This window comes from Dendrobium catenatum, unplaced genomic scaffold (assembly GCF_001605985.2).
Source record: "Dendrobium catenatum unplaced genomic scaffold, ASM160598v2 original_scaffold_91647, whole genome shotgun sequence".
In the NCBI taxonomy this organism is placed as follows: Eukaryota; Viridiplantae; Streptophyta; class Magnoliopsida; order Asparagales; family Orchidaceae; genus Dendrobium; species Dendrobium catenatum.
The window spans coordinates 48065-58451 of NW_021410088.1; positions in this window are offsets into that span (position 1 = coordinate 48065).

Genomic DNA, 10387 nt, shown 5'->3' on the forward strand with positions numbered 1-10387 from the left:
CAATCAATTCCCAAATATCATTCCTTACAAATTAATTCAACTCCTCTTACATGGCCAAAATCCAAAATTCATCCAAAAGTGCTTAATTAATATTTTTGATTTCAATCAGTAAAATAAAGGCATAATGGTTAACCTCTTTGCTAAGTCCATGCCTAGTCCTAACTTCCTCCTAGGTTCACCTAAAATTAAACTTCTTGGGTATTTTTTTGAAAATTTCAATTCTCTAGGCAAAGAGTTTTTTAACTTCAAATTTTCTTTCAAATTTATCTTCTCAATCCTTTGGGAGTTATTTTTATATGATCCTATTCCAAACTTGACTCATCTAAAATACTATATTTATCAAATACAACATGTGTGGTCTCCTCAACTACCAAAGATCTATTGTTGAACACTTTATAAGATTTTTTAACACTAGAATATACAAAAAAAATCTTTTATCTAATTTTGAATCAAATTTTCCTAAAGGAGACATTCCATTAATATATATGAACACCTTACATCAAAAATATGCAAATGTGACATATTATGTGTTCTACCCTTGAGAAGCTCATAGGGTATTTTATTTAATTTTGATCTAATGTTCACCCTATTCAGAATATAACAAGCCGTACTAATCGCTTCAGCCCAAAAAATTTTTGTAAGTGAATATTTTGACAACATGGCTCTAGCAGCTTCAATTAATATTATGTTCTTTCTTTCGAGTATCCCATTTTGCTAAGAGGTCCTAAGTGCAGAAAAAATTATGATCAATTCCTTTTTATTTATAAATTTTTTTAGATTTTTAATTTTCAAATTCACCTCTGTGATCACTTTATACTGTTAAAATTTCACATCCTTGTTTCCTTTAAATCTAAGTAAAAAAGTTTCTAAATTCTTTAAATGATTCACTCTTATAAAATAAAAATTTAATCCATGTGAATCTTGAAATGTCATCTACAATCACAAAACCTATACCTTCTCTCCTAGACTTATAGTGTTAACTGATCCAAAAAGATCCATATGAATAATCTCTAATGGTTTGCTAGTTCTAGATCTTTTATAGAATGAAAGTAGGATTTCACATATTTTTCTAGTTGACATGCATCATAAAGGTGAACCTTAGTAAAGTCTAGTTTTGGTATACCTCTAATAAGTTGTTTTTGGGTAATTTTTTTAAGATTTTTCATTCTAGCATGACAAAGTCTCTTATGCTATAATCATGATTCATCAGAATTTTTTTTTAAACAAAAAGCATTACGAGATTTAATACAATTTAAATCTAGCATATATATATTATTTACCCTATTTCCATGCAATATATCAATTCCATTTTGGCTTATTATGTATCTAGTGGGAAAAAAATTAACACTATATTCTTTGTCACATAGCTGACTAATACATAAGAGATTATACTTTAAGCCTTTAACAAGTAACACATTTTCAATGAAAAAAATCTAAGTTACTAATAATACTTGTGCCTACCACTTGCCTAGTGTTATTATCTCCTAGTGTAACCTTTTCTCCATTCATGGCTTCCAGTGATATGAATTGATTAGTATCTACAGTTATATACTTTGAAAAACCACTATTCAGGTACCAAATGCTCTCACGAAATCTTGTCTGAGAGCATTTCTATAAAAAAATCAAATATTAGTCTTGAGAATCCAAACACCTCTTGGCAAAATAAAAATAAATACATGTATAATATGTATTATTTCATGCATCTCACACTAAATGAGTTTTCCTATCAATAGTATAAGTGTGTGAAATATATCAAATCATTCCACAACAAAAACATTTAACTCTGAGAAAAGGATTTTTTTATCTCCGATAATAAAACTCTCTTCCTAGGTTTTATGATTTTTTATTTTAATATAGGATCATTAAAATCTTTAAGTTTAGAAGAGATCCTACTCTCCTTAAGAGCTTTTATTATCACTCTAAGAAATGAGTTTGCATTTTCTAACACAATATTATCATATTTTAAATTGTGCTCTCTATTTGCAAATTGATCCTTAAAATTTTTAAATTCTTTTTCAAGTTCAGTATAGGATGTTTTTAATAATTCATTTTATTTGTTCAAATTATCAAATTTATCTAATAAACTCATATGGTTGTTATTAATTTGTGTGTGATCTTTCCTAAGGATTTTATGCTCTTTCCATAACTATAGAAAATCTAAATTTAACCTAGCATGAATTTTCTTGAGTTTTTTATATGTCATTTAATTTTTGTCAAAAACTTATAGTAATTCATTATAACTTAAGTCATATACCTCCTTTTGATCTAACTGATTAAGATTATCGGGTATTAAGTACAGATTGCTAACTTCTTCCTCCTTTTCTATTTGTAATGAATCTGCCCAAAAAGCTCATTGAAATCTCTTTTTACCCTTTCCTATATTTGTTTTATCCTCCACCTTCTCCTTACTAGGAGTGGATTTAAGGTTTGGGCAATTTGGTTTTATATGTCCAGGTTTCCTACTTCCATATAAAATAACATTGTTAGAAACCTTAACTTTTTTGTGAAACTTATCTTTGTTCAATTACTGGCGTTTCATTAGTTCCTTTACTTTTTTCCTACATTTATTAACCTTTTCTGCATTCATTAGTTCCTTACCTAATGCATGCAAATAAGTGTCTATCTAAGTAAAATGTGTGCATATGTTAGATATAGATTTATTTGATTTCAAATGAAACATTTCATAATTATGTAACAAAATATTAAATTCAAATTATTTCACTTTGTTAGTTCCTTCATATGTTATACAAAGTCAGTCCCAAATTTCTTTTCCACTTTTGTAAGTAGAAACACGCATGTAATCTTTTAATTTAAGTGCATAAAAGAAAATTTTCAAATATTTTGCATTTAATTATGCTAAGTCTCATTCTACTACAGTCCAATTAGCAAAGGGTGTTTCAGTTCTAATGCCATCTACAAGTTTAGTAGGCTTAATGAAACTATCCTAAACAAAAATATATATGAGATAGTCAAGCGATTGAATAAAAATAGACATACGTGTTTTCTAAAAAGCGAAAGGGATATTATCAAATAATGAAAGTTAAGTGATTGAATATCTTTCAGGTGTGTTATAGTTTTCAAAAGTAGACATAATTATTTTTAAAAAGCAAACTAAATTTTAAGTTTTGAAATCTTGCTCTCATACCACTTGTAAAGTTTATATAGGTTATTAAACCTATGCAAATTTCCCAAGGCTAACTAAGAGGTGGGGTGAATTAGTATTTAAGAAAGTTATTCTCTTGGTAATTAATTAAAATTGATTTTGTTAAATTTTATTGAAAATAATTTTCCAATCAAAAAAATGTAAAATGCTAAAAATAAAAGTGTGAAAATAAGATTTATAGTGGTTCAGTCCAACAAGACCTACGTCCACTCCATAAAGACTCTCTCTTTAGGTATTGCACTATTACCAAAGTGTCTCTTCTTTTGCTCTCACATCAAGGTAGAGAAGCATTTACAATTTTCCTCTCTTCCACCAATCCCTAATGCGGTAGAGAACCTTCTTCCTTTCACAGCCTCCAAGTGTCGGTAAAGAACCGTTATCCTTTTACACCCTCCAAGTGTCGGCAGAGAACTGTTGTCCCTTCACACCCTCCAAGTATTGGTATAGTACCAAATCTTCTTCAATGATCCTCTCTCGAGCAACTTGAAAGAAGAAAGGGAGAGAAGTAACAAAAATACACAAGAAATTCTTACCTTTGAGTAACCCTGTGAGCCCTTCACACTCCACTTTCAAGAACTTTCTCTAAAACAGTCTCCCGAAATACTTTTTCACTTGCTCTCAAGGAAATCAAAAAGAATAGATTCATAGAAGTCAATTTAAATAGACTTTTTATATGAAAGACATGAAAAAACAACTAAAAAATTGAAAATTACCATTTTGAGCATATACGATCATGCAGTACGATCATAATTCATAATACGAATAGTTCAAAAACTGCTACATATGAACCTGTATGAAATATTTTTGTATGTGATAATCATCTAGTATAAACCATGTTTGTACTGCACGAACTGTTAAGAAAATTTATCTAGTTCATCGAGATGAAAAGATAACCCACATTTTCGTAATCTGAACATCGTCTGTATGAACAAGGTATCATATAGTTTGATCAATTCAAAAAAATTTTGGGTTCATCAGGATGAAAAGGTTTCACACATTTTCATACTCTGGATGTTGTATGTACGAACATGGCATTGTACAATACAATCAATTCAGAAAAATTTGGTTTTTGTCACAACAAAAAGGGATCCATTCTTTTTATACTCTAGATATCATCTATATGAAGGTCACTTCATAAAGTATGATTAGTTCTAAGAAATTTAGAGATCATTGGGATGAACAAGGATGTATCTATTTGGTACTCTAGATGTCATCTGCATGAAGAACTCTTAGTACACTATGATTAGTACTTAAAAAAAATTGTCTTTCCATAATTCGTTTAATTGCTCATTGGAGGAAATAATTGAACAAATCATCCCGTACAAAATGAAATTGTACAGTATGATTAGTTTAAAAAAATTATAATTTTTTAACACTTCCCAAGTGTGTGTGTGCATAATTACTCAATTACAATCACACTCTCTTAGACTCAATAAAACTAAAAAATATTAACTCTATTTACAATGATACCTAATCTAATCTGATTTGAAGTCTTCAACAATCTGTAATATGATTTCCCTGAAATGTTGGTATACACAAATAATAAAAGTAATATATCTAAAATATGTTATGAGAAATATTAATTAAAATAATAATATTTGGAATTATCAAAAATACCATATTGTAATAATCTCAACAATCAAAAAATTAAGTTGCAACAATCTCAATAGGCTCCTTGAAGGCTGCAAATAAGACTTGACTAGGCATTGAAGGAACCTCGATAATGATTTCAATTTCACCAACTATTTGATGATTATTTGATGATTGCCTTTCCTGTTGATTCTCCCACTAGCAGAGCTAGCTTTATCTCAAGCAGGTGGGTTTTGGATAAATTATCAAAGATAACCTTATTGGATTAGTCTCTCAATTTCATCCTTGAGTTGTTTGCATGCTGTAGTAGTGTGTCTATGACTATGGTGTAAGTGGAAGTATTGCTCCTGATTTCTAACATTGGGCTTCAAAGGATGTGACCATTTTATATTTTCCTGATCACAGATGGCCATCAACATAGTTGCTCAAGATACATTAACTGGAGTATACTCCTTTTCTTGGTGAGGCTCTCATCATGGTTGTGAGGGTTGTAGGAATTGATGCTCAATAATTTGAATCATGTCTAAATGCGGTGTTAAAATATGGCTTCAATCAGGGATGATAACTCCTAGAAGTTTTACTAATGAAGAGATTGTATTATACCTCCTATGGGGAACTCTTCTCAGACTAATCTTCATATTTCCTGTCGTAGGGCATTATGAGGGAGTTCAGTAATGTACTATCAAGATATATCCTTGGGGCTTTCGGAAGAATTTGAGGTTGGCAACCTGCACATAAAGGATGGGTAGAGCTTGCTATGTCAGCAAGCGCATTGTCTTGATGTGTTGGAGGAGGCATCCTTGGAAAAGTAAGGGAAATCTCGATATAAAGATATTGAATTGAATATTTTTAACCTTAGTTGATCTCGAGGGAGAAGATTCTCTTCTTGTGGTGCTAGTGCTAGTCCCCTAGTCTCTTGTAGGAGCTGAAGGATCTCATTCTGAGATTCCTCCACCTTTCTAATATGATCTAGGGAAGGTCCTGATGTTCCTTCACTATAAGGTTTTGCCTACTAGGTTAAAATGAGGTAAATGCCTGACATCCATGGTTCATGGAATGATTCATGGTTTGGTGTGAGTTAGAGCGGTAGGCTTTCATGATGTGATTCATATGCTTATTATCCGTCTAAATGGTTCTTAGGATAGTAGGAATGAGGTTTCTCAAAAACCACACCAAGTTATTGTGTGCTAGAATATACAAAATGATAGAGTTAAAATCCGACGTCTTAGCATTGCATGGATATCTAGATCACACACATATAACAAAAAAAAATTTTACTTGAAAATTTTTGGAAAGGGGAAAAACCATGGGTCCAAACCTAGTCTGAAATGATTCCACTAGTATTTAGGCATATTTTAGTGGGTTGACTCCTCCTTAAGAGTAGATTACAAATGTGAACCGTATGGTTGAAAACTAGCTACAAATGGAGATGAAACACTTGTGTCAATTGGTAGTTGGCAGAATTAGGCATTAGTTGGTAGTTTAGTGGTGGTTTGGTAGAAATTTGGCATCGGGCAGTGGTCCGATAGAGCTCTGGAATTGGGTAGTGGTTTGACATAACTATGGTGTTAGACGGTTGTTTGATAGAACTCTAGGCATCAGGTGATGGTCCAGCAGAACTCAGGCATCAAGTTGTAAATTTTCGGAACTCTGGCATTACGTAGTGGTCTAATGGAATTCCATGTATCAGGTCATGAACCAGCAAAACTTTGAGCATTAGGTGGTGGTTTGATAGAGCTTCGGGGGTTAGGTGGGGGTCCAACAAAACTCTGGCTTCAGGTGGTGGTCTGGAAAAACTCTAGCGTGACACTACAATAAAACACGCGATTACCGTTGGACTTTCCGGCGGATCATTTTGCGCCGGTAACAAACGATGCCTGTAATGGGGCTTGCTGCGACGGAAAACCTACGGCGGGTTTTCCGGCGCCAACGACACTGGAAATGTTTCGGCGATATTGGCGCCGGTATATGCGTCGAAATAAACCAATATCTCACTATTTTCGTCGCACTTTAAGGCTAAAAATCACCGGTGCCATTACCGGCGGATATTGCGCTGGGCTATTTAAACTCAACAAAATAAAACCAGTGAATGTTGCACCGGAAAACTCTCTAGCGTCGAATCCACCGGAAAATCCTCCACCGAAAGCCCTATTTTCTAAAACCGAGCCCCTTTTGCTTGTCACTTCTTTCCTTCCGTTCTCTCACCTCGCCTGTAGATCGCCGTCGCCCTCCATCTCTCGACCGAAGATCGCCGTCGCCGAAGGTCAGAGGAGTTTTACGACGAGTCTCATAGCTTTTGTGGTCGCTTCACCGCCGACGATCGTTCATCTTCACCGACAGAAGGTTTTGTTTTTCTGTTTCTTTTGATAAAATTTTTCCTATTTCAGTTGAATTACATAGATTAGGTTTAAGAACATATCTTTTTTGCTTTAGCCATGAATTTCTTTTTTGTTTTAGCCATGGATGTTCTAACCATACATTTGCAAGAGGATGTACCCTATTGTATGCTTTTTGCTTTAGCCATGGATGTTCTTACCATACATTTGCAAGAGGATGTACCTTATTGTATGCTTTTTTGCTTTAGCCATGGATGTTATTACCATACATTTCCAAGATAGATGGTCTTGATATCTCCAAGTGTTGATTTAGGAAGTGGGAAGGTAGTACTAGCCTTTGGAATGCTTAATCATATTGAGAATAAGTGTCTATTATGGAAGCTATACATTTTTTGAGAATAAGTGTCTATTATGGACACTTATAGAGAGAGTAAGGAGGATCTACATATGTTGTGTTTAAACACATTGCATGCATGTGCATGCTTTGACCAAATATTTTCTATTTCAGTTGGATTACATCAAGGATCATAGCCCATATCTTTTTTTCTTTATCCATGGTGAAATATAGAGTGAATAAGAAGGATTTACATATGATACTTATTGAATTTGATAAAAACATATGATAAAGTTCAAAGAGAAGTGCTATGGAGAGTTAATTTTAGAAAAGAAAGGATTTACATATGCTATGGAGAAGTGCTTTGGGAGATCAAGTCAATAATAAGAAAACATGTTATTAGTAGAATTCAAGTTGGTTGGTTAAAGTAGAGGAATACATCAAACCTGTTGTGTGATAGAAAAGGACCATTTAAACCTATAGGTAAAATTCTATAAATGATGGTGAGACCTGCAATGCTTTATGTCACATAATGTTGGCCATAAAAAGAGAAGTAAAAAATTAAGTTGAGTATTGTAGAGATGAGGATGCTCAAGTGGCAGAGTGTCTTTACTCTTAGAGACAATGCTAAATGGAGACAATGCTTCAGGCCTATCATGTGATATATAGTGGAGGAATGTTTAAGGCCTATTGTGCAATTGATATAAAAGTATTACAGAGATGAGGATGCTCATGTACGTGAATGAGTGTCTTTACTCTTAGAGACAATGCTAAATGAGTATTTATGTTTTTGTGCATCTTTGAATTGCTATCAACTGTTCTGGAAATGTTATAAACTGTTGTGGATAGATATTTGTATAGGTTTGCAGGTGTGGAAATCTGATTGTTGGCTGGGAAGGCAATTTTTTTTTTGTGAATGCTACAGGTTTCCGGCGGACTTGGCGCCGGTACGTCTCCGGAAACGACGATACAATGAACCGTATCGATCTAACCGGCATTTTGCGTAAGCCAAAAAGTACAGTCGAACTTTCCGGCATCATATCCACCAACAATTCCCGGCGCATATTTTGTGCCGTAAACATTCTGCGGGTTATTTACGGCGTATCAACGATGTTTTATCCGCTGGTAATTGCCGGCACAATCATACAACGGAAATTACCGGTGCATATGTTGCCGGAGTCAGCAGCCGAAATGTCGACGACTGCCATCATTTTTTGCGCCGGTAATGCGACGGAAATGGCGCCGGAAAGTGTTCCGGCGCAAACGTATGCGCCGGAAGACTTTTACCGACGTTCTCCAAACCGGCGTAGATAATTCAGTCGAAACGTGCGCCGGAAACCTATAATTTTGACTAAAATATTGTATTAGCTGCGAATATTCTCCACCAGTAATGAAGGGTTTTCTCGTAGTGTGAGGTGGTGGTCCAGCAAATTCATGCGTCAGGTAGTGGTCTAGCAGAACATCGGGCATCAGGTGGTGGTCAGTCAAAACTTTGGGCATCAGGTGGAGGTTTGATGGAACTTTGGCATCAGGTGGTGGCCCAATCAAACTCTGGGTATCAGGTGGTGATCCTACAAAACTACAAGCATCAGTTGGTGGGCTAGTGAAGCTCTGTTGGTGGTCGAGGAGGCAAGGAGGCAAGAGAGCAATCTCCGATCTCTATTTTGTTTCCTAAGGCTTAGAGGGGTCCCTTTTCAAGAGGAAAGAGTGGTCTATTTATAAATTTCCTAGAATGGCATGCCTCGTAAATAGGAGGAAGATCATGGGTAAATAAGGAGTGATTTAGAAAGACGACCGATATTGAATCCCTTGATCCACTACACAAAAAATATCATTTTTCGGTGGCCATTAACATTAGAAAAATGGCCAAAATCCATCGTAAATAAGCATTTCTAGCTAATTTCTAGCAGAAATGATTTTGACGATATAACATGCATCGGAAAAGGCCTTTTGTCACAAAATAATTTGCCAAAAACATTTTCAGCTTATTTATAACAGATTTTTTGATAAAAAAAAATTTTTAAGGGTATTATTTTTGTGCTAGATGGTTAAAAAAATAATAAATAATAAAAATAAATCCAAATCAATTCACCCCGACCATCTCGCCTAGCTAGCCCAATACTCCCACATTTTTCTCCATCCTAGCCAAGCCGTCTGCATAGGGCCTGCCCTTGCGGATCGCCATCTCAACCGCGCCCACATAGGCCCCGCCCATACAGATCACCAGCCTAGCCACTCGAACTGAGCCCGCCAGCATGAAATGTTTTTGGCTTGGTTCGAACCCCAACCCTCCACATGCACAAGCCTTCTGCGCCTTCTACCTTCAAACCATGAAACAAACACTACAACAAAATCACATAATACCGACGGCCTTTTTTGATAAAATATTATCATTTTTTGATGCTTTTAGAATTTACAGGCAGTTTTTAGGCAGTAAATAATTATGGTGGCTAGTGAAAAAATTATGCCCCTTAAAATAAAAAAAAATTAATTAAAAAATTGCTCTGCTCGACTGCCAACCTTCCTGCGCTGCCCGTAGGAACTCGAGCGCTAACCGAAGCCTAGCTGCGCTGCTTGCCTACCCAAAGACCCCACCCATGCTGTATGCCTGCTCAAAGTCCCACCCACCTTCCCGTTCTACTCAAAGCCCTCGCCCTCAATGCCCGCCTACCTTAAACCCCGTCCGCTCTGCCCTCGCTCCTGCATCCCATGAGATTCGAACTCCAGTTGGTTGGAAATCTTTCAAACTCCCAACCAAATTGCTACAAAGAAAAATACATTTTAATTGTCAGTTTTTTATGTCTAAACCATATAATTAATCAAAATTAAAAACTTATATTAAATTTAGTCATTAACTTTATTATGAAAATAAAAAAATAAGTAATTAAAAAAATTAATAATTACTAATAAATTTAAGAATAAAAAGTAATAAAAATAAATTATTATAAATAAAATTTAATTAAA